General features: G+C 48.9%; 6 non-coding genes across 6 annotated transcripts; 1 reads left to right on the top strand and 5 right to left on the bottom strand.

Moving 5' to 3' along the window:
* Nucleotides 1-4,713: 4,713 nt before the first annotated feature.
* Nucleotides 4,714-4,906, bottom strand: LOC122763887. Its single transcript, XR_006359407.1, has one exon. It is a non-coding gene; the product is annotated as a U2 spliceosomal RNA (small nuclear RNA).
* Nucleotides 4,907-5,088: 182 nt separating this feature from the next.
* Nucleotides 5,089-5,201, bottom strand: LOC122763890. The gene has a single exon (XR_006359409.1). It is a non-coding gene; the product is annotated as a U5 spliceosomal RNA (small nuclear RNA).
* Nucleotides 5,202-5,846: 645 nt separating this feature from the next.
* On the bottom strand, nucleotides 5,847-6,009 carry LOC122763894. The gene has a single exon (XR_006359413.1). It is a non-coding gene; the product is annotated as a U1 spliceosomal RNA (small nuclear RNA).
* Nucleotides 6,010-6,412: 403 nt separating this feature from the next.
* LOC122763886 lies at nucleotides 6,413-6,531 on the top strand. Its single transcript, XR_006359406.1, has one exon. It is a non-coding gene; the product is annotated as a 5S ribosomal RNA (ribosomal RNA).
* A 118-nt stretch (nucleotides 6,532-6,649) lies between these two features.
* On the bottom strand, nucleotides 6,650-6,842 carry LOC122763889. Its single transcript, XR_006359408.1, has one exon. It is a non-coding gene; the product is annotated as a U2 spliceosomal RNA (small nuclear RNA).
* A 182-nt stretch (nucleotides 6,843-7,024) lies between these two features.
* LOC122763891 lies at nucleotides 7,025-7,137 on the bottom strand. Its single transcript, XR_006359410.1, has one exon. It is a non-coding gene; the product is annotated as a U5 spliceosomal RNA (small nuclear RNA).
* Nucleotides 7,138-11,048: the final 3,911 nt, after the last annotated feature.

The raw sequence follows: 11,048 nt of genomic DNA on the forward strand, positions 1-11,048 counted from the left end.
AATTCTTACTTTGCTGTCCACTCAAAAACACCAGCATAAAGTAAAAAGTAAAAAAGAGATGCTTTTGTAAAAAAAGTATAAATATACATAAGAAAAATATAAATATTACAAAGAGACTAAAATAACATATATGCATAAAATAAGTGTAAAAATAAGAACTGTACATAAAGTGAACACAGATTTAAAGTGGCATGTTTCAGGTTTTAAAGTGACAGTAACAGATTAAAGTGACAGTGTAACCAGGTGACAGGATTATTGTAGTCCCGTTCAGCTGTTGAGGATTCTAATGGCAGTGGGGTAAAAAGAGTTCTTTAGACGGGTTGTCCTGCATTTGGCACTCCTGTACCTCCGTCCTGAGGGCAGGAGTGTAAACAGTCCATGTTGTGGGTGGGTGCTGTCTTTGATGATGGTGGCAGCTCTCCTGTGGACTCTGCGGTGGTAGATGCTGTGCAGTGAGGGCAGTGGGGACCTGGTGATCCTCTCAGCTGTCTTTACCACTCTCTGCAGGCGTTTGCGGTCCATGGCTGTAGTGCTGCCGTACCACGCGCTGATGCAGTTGGTCAGACTGCTCTCCACGACACAGCTGTAGAAGTTGCTGAGGATCTTTGTCGACATGCCAAACTTCCTCAGCCTCCTCAGAAAATACAGCCGTTGCTGTGCTTTCTTGAGCAGCTGTGTTGTGTTGGTGGTCCATGTGAAGTCCTCAGTGATGTGGACCCCGAGGTACTTAAAGCTGCTCACCCGCTCCACTTCAAGATCCCGGATAAACAGTGGTTGGTGAGGTCTCCTCTCCTTCCTCATGTCCACTATCATCTCCTTCGTCTTGTCTGTGTTTAGGGTGAGGTTGTTGTCCTCGCACCAAGAAACCAGACTGTCCACCTCCGTCCTGTAGGCCGCTTCGTCCGCCGCAGTGATGCATCCTATCACTGCAGTGTCGTCAGCAAACTTCAGGATGATGTTGTCTTTATGGGAGGCGACACAGTCATGTGTGAACAGGGTGTAGAGGATGGGGCTGAGGACACATCCTTGTGGAGTGCCAATGTTTGTGATGATGCTGGCTGATGTTTTATTGCCAATCCTGACAGTCTGGGGTCTGCCAGTCAGGAAGTCAAGGAGCCAGTCGCAGAGGGTGGGGTGAATGCCAAGGGTGGACAGCTTGTGGGTGAGTTTGTAGGGGATGACCGTGTTGAAGGCGGAGCTGTAGTCTACAAAGAGTATCCTGATGTAGGACTCCTTGTTTTCCAGGTGGGACAGGGAGTGGTGGAGGACAGCTGTGATGGCGTCGGTGGTGGACCTGTTGGGTCGGTAGGCGTACTGCAGGGGGTCCAGTGAATCCGGGATGCTGCTCTGAATGTGCGCCAGCACCACTCTCTCGAAACACTTCATTATGATAGGAGTGAGTGCTACTGGTCTGTAGTCATTCAGGCAAGTGGGTGGGCTCTTCTTGGGGAGGGGGACGATGGTTGTTGTTTTGAAGCAGGAGGGAACGGTGCTCTGGTTTAGGGAGAGGTTGAATATGGATGTGAAGACATCAGCCAGCTCGTTAGCACATGCTCTGAGTGCACGGCCAGGAATGTTGTCTGGTCCTGCTGCCTTGTGGGGGTTGATTTTCTTCAGGACTTTGTGGACCTGACCTGAAGAGACTGTTGGTGGTGGTGAGGGGGGTCCAGTGGTCCAGGTGTGTGTGTGTGTCCCTGTGTTGTTTGTTGTAGCCTCAAAGCGGGTGTAGAAAGTGTTGAGGTCGTCTGGCAGGTTGTCTGTGGAACTGATGGTGCTGGTGGTGGTCTTGTGGTCTGTGATGTGCTGCAGGCCCCTCCACATCCGCCCAGAGTCAGCAGTGGAATAGAAGCTGTCCAGCTTCTCTCTGTACTGCCTCTTTGCCGCTGTGATGGCGTGTCTCAGTCTGTACTTGGCAGTTTTGTACTCAGCTTCGCTGCCTGATTTAAATGCAGTGGAGCGAGCACGCAGCATGCTTCGTACCTGAGTGTTTACCCAGGGCTTCTGGTTGGGGAACTTCCTGACATGTATGGTGGGCACGATGTTGTCAACACACGTGCTGATGTACCCAGTCACATACTCAGCGTAGTCCTGTACACTGACAGAGGAGTCCTCCAGAGTGGCTGCAGCTTTAAAAACATCCCAGTCTGTCGTAGCAAAACAGTCCTGCAGGATGCTTTCGGTGTCTGGGTTCCAGAGTTTGATGACTTTTGTGGCGGGGTTTGCTTGTTTCAGCCTTTGTCTGTAAGCGGGGTACATAAACAGTGAGATGTGGTCAGATTGTCCGAAGTGGGGGCGGGGTGCAGCCCTGTATGCACCACGGATGTTGCTGTAAACATGGTCCAGAGTGTTCTTTTCATGGGTGGGAATGTCTACATGCTGGCGGTATTTGGGGAATACAGTCCGTAAGTTGCACTGGTTGAAGTCTCCAGCAGTGATGAAAACGGCATCGGGATGAGCCGTCTCCAGCGCGCTGATGACGTCATGGAGTGTGCCGAGTGCTGCGGTGGAGTTGGCCCGTGGGGGGATGTAAACAGCGGCCAAAAACACAGCAGTAAATTCCCTCGGTAGATAATAGGGACGGCATTTCAGTAATAAAAACTCCACGTCAGGTGAACAGTGCTTCTGAACAGTCTGTCTGTCTCCACACCACGTGTTGTTAATGTAAACACACACACCCCCTCCTTTTGCCTTACCGGAGGCTGCAGTCTGGTCTCCTCGGTGCACGGAGTGAGTAGTTAGCTGAATAGCACACTCCGGGATTTTGTCCGAAAGCCAGGTCTCTGTGAAAATGAGAGCACAGCATTCCCTCATTTCCCGTTGGGTTGAGATCCTGGCTCGTAGCTCGTCCAGTTTGTTGTCCAGTGACCGCACGTTAGCGAGCAGGAGGCTGGGTAGCGATGGTCTGCTAGCGCGAGCTTTTAGCCTAGCGTGTAGCCCAGCCCTCTTCCCCCGCTTACGTCGCCGTCTCCGGAGCACCTTCCTGGGGTCAGCGTACTCACTCGAGCTCGGGGCTTCGGGGCCTGCATGGGGGTGGTGGTGGCGGCTGCGAGAGCGAACAAGCTCCGGTAGCTCCGGTGGAATATGAAGAGTTAAATCCAGATGGTTATGAAAACTACCGATGTCCAGAAGTGCCTGCCTGCTGTAGGTTACCAGTGCATGGCATTTCGGAGAAAAAGAAAAAAGAAAACACACTAAAACACTAGAAAAAAGCCGGCATACGAGAGCGGAGCGAGCAAACACGTCAGCCACGGGGGGCGCCATGTCTAGCGAACTAATGAGCAAACATCAGCTCTTACAGCTTCCTCTTTTTCACAATCCTGACATCACACACCTTGGTCGACCAATCTCTGGCGGCCCTCTGTCGCGAGAGGGGCTGCACACGTTAGCGGGACTAATTGATAGTCAAGGGGAAATAATCGTGGATGAAATAGTCAGCAGACTCAGAATAAATAATCGACATAGCAAAAAATTAACTGAACAGATCTGTCAAAAAATCTCTGATGCAATCCCCCCACATTGGCAGCAAGCCTTTTACAGGACCAGTGGCAGCATGCAGGATGACGCCCTTGTTTTTCGCACAAGTGCTCACCCGGTCTCAAAAACTCTGTCTGAACTTAATACTAAGTTTTGGTACAGCACACTACTCATGAAAACAGCTCAAAAACCCACAGCAGAGTCCTACTGGCAGAAGCGCTTTCCTGCTCATAACGTTTTGTCAATCTGGAAAAACATGAAAAGTCCCTTCGCCCACCCTCAAGCCACAAATACCGACTTCAAAATAAGGCACAGACGCATTTTCACTGGTGTCATCCTGCATCAAATAAATAAAACTGCTTATGGGAGGGTTTGCACTGTCTGTAATTTGAACGATGAGACCTTTGACCATCTGTTTCTCACTTGTCCCATCTGTGAGGTCTTCATCGATCGTGTCCGGACCTTCCTCATCAGCCACTGTAAACTAAGGACAATGACATCTGTGGATTGGCAATGGACTTGGCTATTTGGAATCACTAAAGGCACAACTGGCATCAACAAGACAACAATCAACATCATGCTCTCCATCGCACGCCATACAGTTTTCATCGCCAGGAACTACATCCTACACGAAGATCTGCACATTGACAGATGGCTTCTCTTCACAAGCACAGTCAAAAGTCACTTCCGGCTACTACATGCTGCATACACAAACATTTTTCGGGAGAGGTTCGCAGGTGGGACAACATTGTTTGAGTCGGTGACTGATGACAAAATAGCTTTTGGCTTCTAACTTTCTGTTCCGTTTTTTTATTTTTATTTATTTATTTATATTTTTTTTTATTATCATTTTTTTGTTGTGTCAATGCTTGTCTTTCGTGATGGTTGCAGTTCAGTTCTCCTTAATCAGTTGTTTTATGTACATGAGTACTCTTTTTATTTTTTTTCTAAATACCTTTTAATGCATTTGTTTGTCAATGTATGTTTTTGAAAGTATTTTTGATAATAAAAAACAAACAAAAAAAAAAGCACGCTCCCATCTCGGAAGCTAAGCAGGGTCGGGCCTGGTTAGTACTTGGATGGGAGACCGCCTGGGAATACCAGGTGCTGTAAGCTTTTACGCTGCTGCTGCTGCTGCTGCTCCTTACAAGAAACATGGGCTCGCAATTAAATTGACGCACAGGCACGGGTTGATGTCTTTCTGGTTTCAGCTTCGCTTTGCTTTTCACAGAAAAAAGAGAATGGTGCACCGTTCCTGGTGGCACTGCAATACCAGGTCAATGCAAGGAGTGAAGAGAGCAAGCCCCAGTTTTCACCTCCCACTGCTCAAAAATGCATTTAATATTTAATCCCCATATAGAGGACATATCAGATATTAAACTGATAAGAACAGATACTACACTTGATCTTAGCCAAAAGGCCGAGAAGCGATGGCCCACAGGTGTCTGGGGCCAACCCAAGATCTTGGCACACAAGTCAGTTGTTGTGGTGCCATGTTTTTAAGGGCGCATAACAAAGGCTGCTGCTGCTGATCACCTCCGCCCCAAGGTTGACCTAAGTGCACCTCTGAGCCTTGACAGACAGCTGCTTGACATTTGACACACTCAAAGGGCGCAGCCTTACAGCAAAGCCCACCAAAAATAACTTAAACTCTTGAACGTCCCTCTCCACGGAAGTCTTTAGTAAAAGGCGAAAGACTTGTGCATTTTGAAGAGAAACCAGAGTCAACGTAGCCCCTGTCCTGGAGAGCAGCCGAGGAGTCTATCCGCCGGAGTCACCACAGTCTCGGTCGGCCGGCCGGCCGGCCACCTTGGGACCCTTCCTTCAACGTTTTTGCTTAGTCGGCCAATAAACCGCCCAGATTTGACTGCATGTTTGGAAGCGCTTTCCTACTGTCGGTTGTGCGCTGCAGTTTTCTATCAGTCGCTGAGGCTGTGGCACATTCCTCGCTCACTGGCACACCTCCAACATTTAGTGGTAGACGTGAGTGCATGAGCAAAGCAGCTCCGTGTCACACTGAGCAGTACAAACTGCCGGGCCATTTCCCACCTCATCCGGGCTTCTGAAATGGTGAGTTGCTCCTGGCATCACTTCAACATCAGGTCACTGCACGGAGTGAACAGAGCAAGCGCCAAAGTATTAACCCTTGGCATGATGGCCATGGATCCATCTCCAACAATCGAGTTCTTCTACAAAGAGTTGGGAAAGGGAGCGTGACATTTGCTTTGAGCTGAAAGACAACACCCACAACCATCACGTTCCCAGCAACTTGGAAAGACTGGGGATGTTGCTCCGCAAGGACGTGAGAAGTTTGGAGATGGGCACACAACGTTGAACTTCGGGCGGCTGACCTTTGCTTACAACGACATCATCGGGGGAAAGCGCGGACGCAGCACCCCACTAGCAAAATTATGCAGTCAAGACTCCCACGTTTGGGGAATTTGCAGGGGTCAACACAGCCGGAGTGCAATGGCTGAGCCTCGCCCTGGGTGAACCGCCTGCTTGATCATGGTATCTCCCCTGCCAGGTAAGTATGAGGTGTACTCGCCAAACACCGGGTGGCTCTTGCCAGACACAGCTCTTTGGCTGATGGTGCAGGAAATGAATAATCCCAGAGGCCAATGCCTTGACTCAGTTGCTCGTTAATGCTGTGCTATGTTCAACTTCAACCTCCAGCACACATTGGAGAGGAAACACTCGACCTTTTTTACTGGCATACCTGGCTGTCGTTTCCTATAGATTCAGCAACAACTGGACATGACGGCACCAACAGCCGCTTGCCCATCTCGGTGTCGCTTCCCGATACTGGACTAGAGTGTAGCATGTGGTGGAGATAAAGGCTGAAGTGCAGTGTGTCCGAAAGGCTGACTTTTGAGCCCCGCCACGCGCAGGGGGCCTTGCCCAGTCCATAAAAGCAGTCTCTGTCGCCAGCCCCTCGGCTTACGGCCATACCACCCTGAGCACGCCCGATCTCGTCTGATCTCGGAAGCTAAGCAGGGTCGGGCCAGGTTAGTACTTGGATGGGAGACCGCCTGGGAATACCAGGTGCTGTAAGCTTTTACGCTGCTGCTGCTGCTTCCTTACAAGAAACATGGGCTCGCAATTAAATTGACGCACAGGCACGGGTTGATGTCTTTCTGGTTTCAGCTTCGCTTTGCTTTTCACAGAAAAAAGAGAATGGTGCACCGTTCCTGGTGGCACTGCAATACCAGGTCAATGCAAGGAGTGAAGAGAGCAAGCCCCAGTTTTCACCTCCCACTGCTCAAAAATGCATTTAATATTCAATCCCCATATAGAGGACATATCAGATATTAAACTGATAAGAACAGATACTACACTTGATCTTAGCCAAAAGGCCGAGAAGCGATGGCCCACAGGTGTCTGGGGCCAACCCAAGATCCTGGCACACAAGTCAGTTGTTGTGGTGCCATGTTTTTAAGGGCGCATAACAAAGGCTGCTGCTGCTGATCACCTCCGCCCCAAGGTTGACCTAAGTGCACCTCTGAGTCTTGACAGACAGCTGCTTGACATTTGACACACTCAAAGGGCGCAGCCTTACAGCAAAGCCCACCAAAAATAACTTAAACTCTTGAACGTCCCTCTCCACGGAAGTCTTTAGTAAAAGGCGAAAGACTTGTGCATTTTGAAGAGAAACCAGAGTCAACGAACCCCCTGTCCTGGAGAGCAGCCGAGGAGTCTATCCGCCGGAGTCACCACAGTCTCGGTCGGCCGGCCGGCCGGCCACCTTTGGACAGCCTTCTGAAGGATGTTCCTTCCTCAGGTTCGTTTGGATCCTCGGTTGGAAAGAATGGAGGATGCAATGTTGAGTTTGAGCAAAGCAGTTCTTGTTTATTCTTGAGTTACAAAATGGCACAAAGTACAAAGTGTAACCCGAGAGTCGCAGCTGGAGTCTGGGTCCGGTGTGGAATTCCGTGTATCTTATAGCTGTGGTAGGGGGTCGTCTGAGTCGTGTGAGTCATGTCCTTATAAGGAGTCGTTTGTCTGTTAGGGCTGATGTGGTAGTTAATCATGTGGTGTTATGCAAATCTTGTGGCACCAGTGTAGTGCAGCTAAAGTGTAGTTAAAGTCGTTTAAGGGAGTGAAAACAAGATATGAGACTGGTACATCTGGTAAACATAATATGTAAGTCATGTCAGAGGAAAAAATACTGTCTTCAATTAATATGTAAGTCATATCAGAGGGAAAATACTGTCTTCAATTCCCCCTTTTGGCCTCTGAAGGAGGCCAACATAAATGGTGGAAGGAATGAGCAAAACACTAAATACAAGAAATCAACATAAACAAGAGAAAACAACAAAATTCCAGAAAGACAGAAACAGCAGCAAAGATCTAAAATGGCACTACCAACATTCATTAAACTGGAAGGGTGGGGTCAGGGGAAGGGTCAAAGGAGGGAAGAGGGTCATAAGATAACATCTGGTAAGCAGGTGGGTCAAGTTTCTCGACGGCCTGAGTGATGAGACGATTGCAAAGGGACCGGGCGCAAGGAATACAACAACAACCGCAACAAACTAGAACAGCCGCAAAAATGGAAATTGAGACCAAAACAGAAGATGCCAAAGCCTTATAGCGGCCGAACACGTCCATCCACTGATCCCACATGAAAGTGTCCACTCCCGAATGTTCCTTCATTTTCTTATTCAACGTGCGCAACCCGTCTAGTGCCTGAGTGAGACGGCCGTTGGAATCCGTATTGTTAAATGTAAAACATTGGTCGCCAAATATAGCGCACACACCCCCTTTTTCAGCCAGGAGCATGTCTACAGCAATCCTATTCTGGAACGCCATTAGGGATGTGTCCTTCAATTGTTCGTGTACCGCGGCAAACCCTTCTTGGGTCCAATTGCCGAGCCGCTGTACATTATAATGGACGTAATTAATCCGATCCACATTTTTGTTAGTCGTGCACCACCAGCAGAGTATTGATTCAAACCCAGCAGCAACTTGGTCAGTGAGTTTGTATTCGTCGGGTATGCCTCGGGGAACTCCTATGGCATCAATGTATGTGGGGTCAGATTGTGATAGTCATTGGCGAGAATCGGAATTGTCGCGCTTCACCCGCCCCCAATGCTCGGGAATCAGGCTAGACAATCGATTTAACAGGGCTTTCGCAGAAGTGGGATATATCGTGACAGGCAACAACAAGGTAACCAGCGCACAGCTACCGAATGCGTTCCGTGGCATTAGGTCATATAGTTTGTCAGTCCCGCACCACCACCAGATGTCACTACGAGACTTGGGGTGGAAAGTGGTGTCAGCTGAAGTGTTCGACGCGCATAGTGCTGAGTTCACCCGGCCAATGTATTGCCCGGTACCAGTCAACTGGACACAGGAGAAGTTCGCCACCGCCACAGTTGTGGAGAATATCGGTTTTAATTTTTCGCCCGATGTAAGGGGATGAACGTAATCCCAAAACGAACAGTTGGTGTTACCGGGATTGTTGCGGTTCATAACGTCCATGATACAGCTGGCTGGTAACGCGGCGGGAACTACGCGAAGCAGGGGTCTTGATCCCATGCAGACCACGCAGCTGGTCCTAGACGCGTTGGCCGCCTGTTCAGCCAAAAGTAGCCAGTTATTGCCGGTAGCAGCAACGCCCATGGTGGCCCGAAACCAATCATCAGACGTGTCCAATGGTTTAGACACGATCAGTGCAGGTCCGAATTCCCCAGATCCTTTGCTAGTGTTAGGGGAGTTTTCATCGTTTACAATAGTTGTGGTCGCAGGTTTAGTAAAATTTCCAGTACATATGCGCAATTGCCAATATGGTTGGTCAGTTGAGGCGTCCCCATGCGGTGCCAGTACGAAGTCCCGGCACTTTGATTCGGTAATGGGTTTTATGATAAGGCGAAGTCCTGTCGACGTTTTCATGAGTGTCAGAAGATTCCTCCATGCCTTCGGTCCCTCCCCTGAGGTCCAATCACCCCAGTCATCCCCAGTCTCTGCCACTAGATTCTTCCACTGCCAGTCATCCCATCCTCCCTGTGTTAAGTACCATGGAAACTTAGCGTATCTATAGGCGGCGATAGAAGCCCCATTTCTGGCTTATCCTACGGATGACCAGGTCAGGTCAGCGGTTGAGTGGGTACCTGTCGGAATACAGAGGGTCATAGATCTATAACCTTTTATTAAGCAGCCAGAAGGTTGGTTTACCACCTCCCGTTTTTGCCTTTTAAAGTCATCTACAGCCGTCACGAGAGAGGGTGATAAGGTCGGGGTCAGGCACCAAAGAAGAGGAAACACTATGATACAAGATAGTAACATCAAGAAACACATGGATCCGCGCAGTGACCAGTCATAACGGCGAAACGGGTGCCAGGGGTGACGTTCCATTGCGCTTCAACTGCTCCTAACCTAACCTAAAATTGAACACTTTAATACCAATGTACACGTAATATTTGTCAATAGTATAAAATAAATTTTTTTTTAAAACAAATGTTAAATGGCGCCCTAACCTAAACGCTTGGTCCCTGTCAGGAAAAGGTGGATTAGTCCCCACAGAACAGTGACAATGACAAACAGTCAACAAAGAATAACAATGGCAGTGGTTGGAGTTGACATCTTTGTCCTGTCATTCAGTGCTGACCGGTGGTTGGATGCCACACATCGGAGAGTATAGGTGTCTCATAGCTTAAAGCGTGTGAATACGGAGAGGATTAATGCACAAATATTCAATAACAACTGCAGTACAGAATGAGTTTTAGTCTCTGCCAAGCTTGCTTTGCTATTCGTATGGGCGAAAACCTGCGGCCTGATTATTTTATGCAGGGAAAATACACCATACAGCCCCCTGGCCAAGGGCGGCCTTAAAGGAACAGATAAGAGAATACACAGACGGTGTCAATACAATGTGAATTACAGCGATGTTTCGTTCTTCATCAGTTGTGCGTTTCTGGATAGCCTTGGGTGTTCTACCTGGCTATTAGACACCGAGGGTATTATTCTGACCCTGCGTTCGGTGCCTCCCTATCGGGCGCTTCAGGAGGGGGTGAAGAACCTTTGTCTGGAGAGCACTGGGAAAGATGGTACCAGGTGTCCCCTTTTCCGGCCAGCCGGACGGCATGTGAGGTCCTCTCAGTCACTGTGAATGGTCCCGTCCACCGTGGCTCAGTCCACTTTCTCTTCAGCACCTTCAGGTACACTCGAGGGGTGACGTGTATCGGTTGTCCTTGCCCTGGGTCTCTGGCGGTCTGCCTGGAGAATCTGGAACCCAAGAACTGAACGTTTGGCATATATGAGATGTGCGGTTTCTTACACAAATCTTCTGTTGGTGTCATAGGTCCCATGGGTCCAGGAAACGAGCGACCTGTATGGAGCTCAAAAGGCGAGTATCCAACTCGAGGGTTAAGAGACATTCTTACACACATCAATGCCATCGGGAGGGCCGTCAGCCAATTTGTCTGTTTTGTTGCAATGATTTTGTTCAATTTATCTTTTACGGTCCGATTCATTCTTTCCACATTACCCTGTGACTGAGGGTGGTAAACTGAACCAAATTTATGTTGGAGCCCCAACATTTCATCAACTTTCGCCAAATCCTTGTTTTTGAAATG

The sequence above is a fragment of the Solea senegalensis genome, unplaced genomic scaffold (genome assembly GCF_019176455.1).
Source record: "Solea senegalensis isolate Sse05_10M unplaced genomic scaffold, IFAPA_SoseM_1 scf7180000017126, whole genome shotgun sequence".
Taxonomy (NCBI): domain Eukaryota; kingdom Metazoa; phylum Chordata; class Actinopteri; order Pleuronectiformes; family Soleidae; genus Solea; species Solea senegalensis.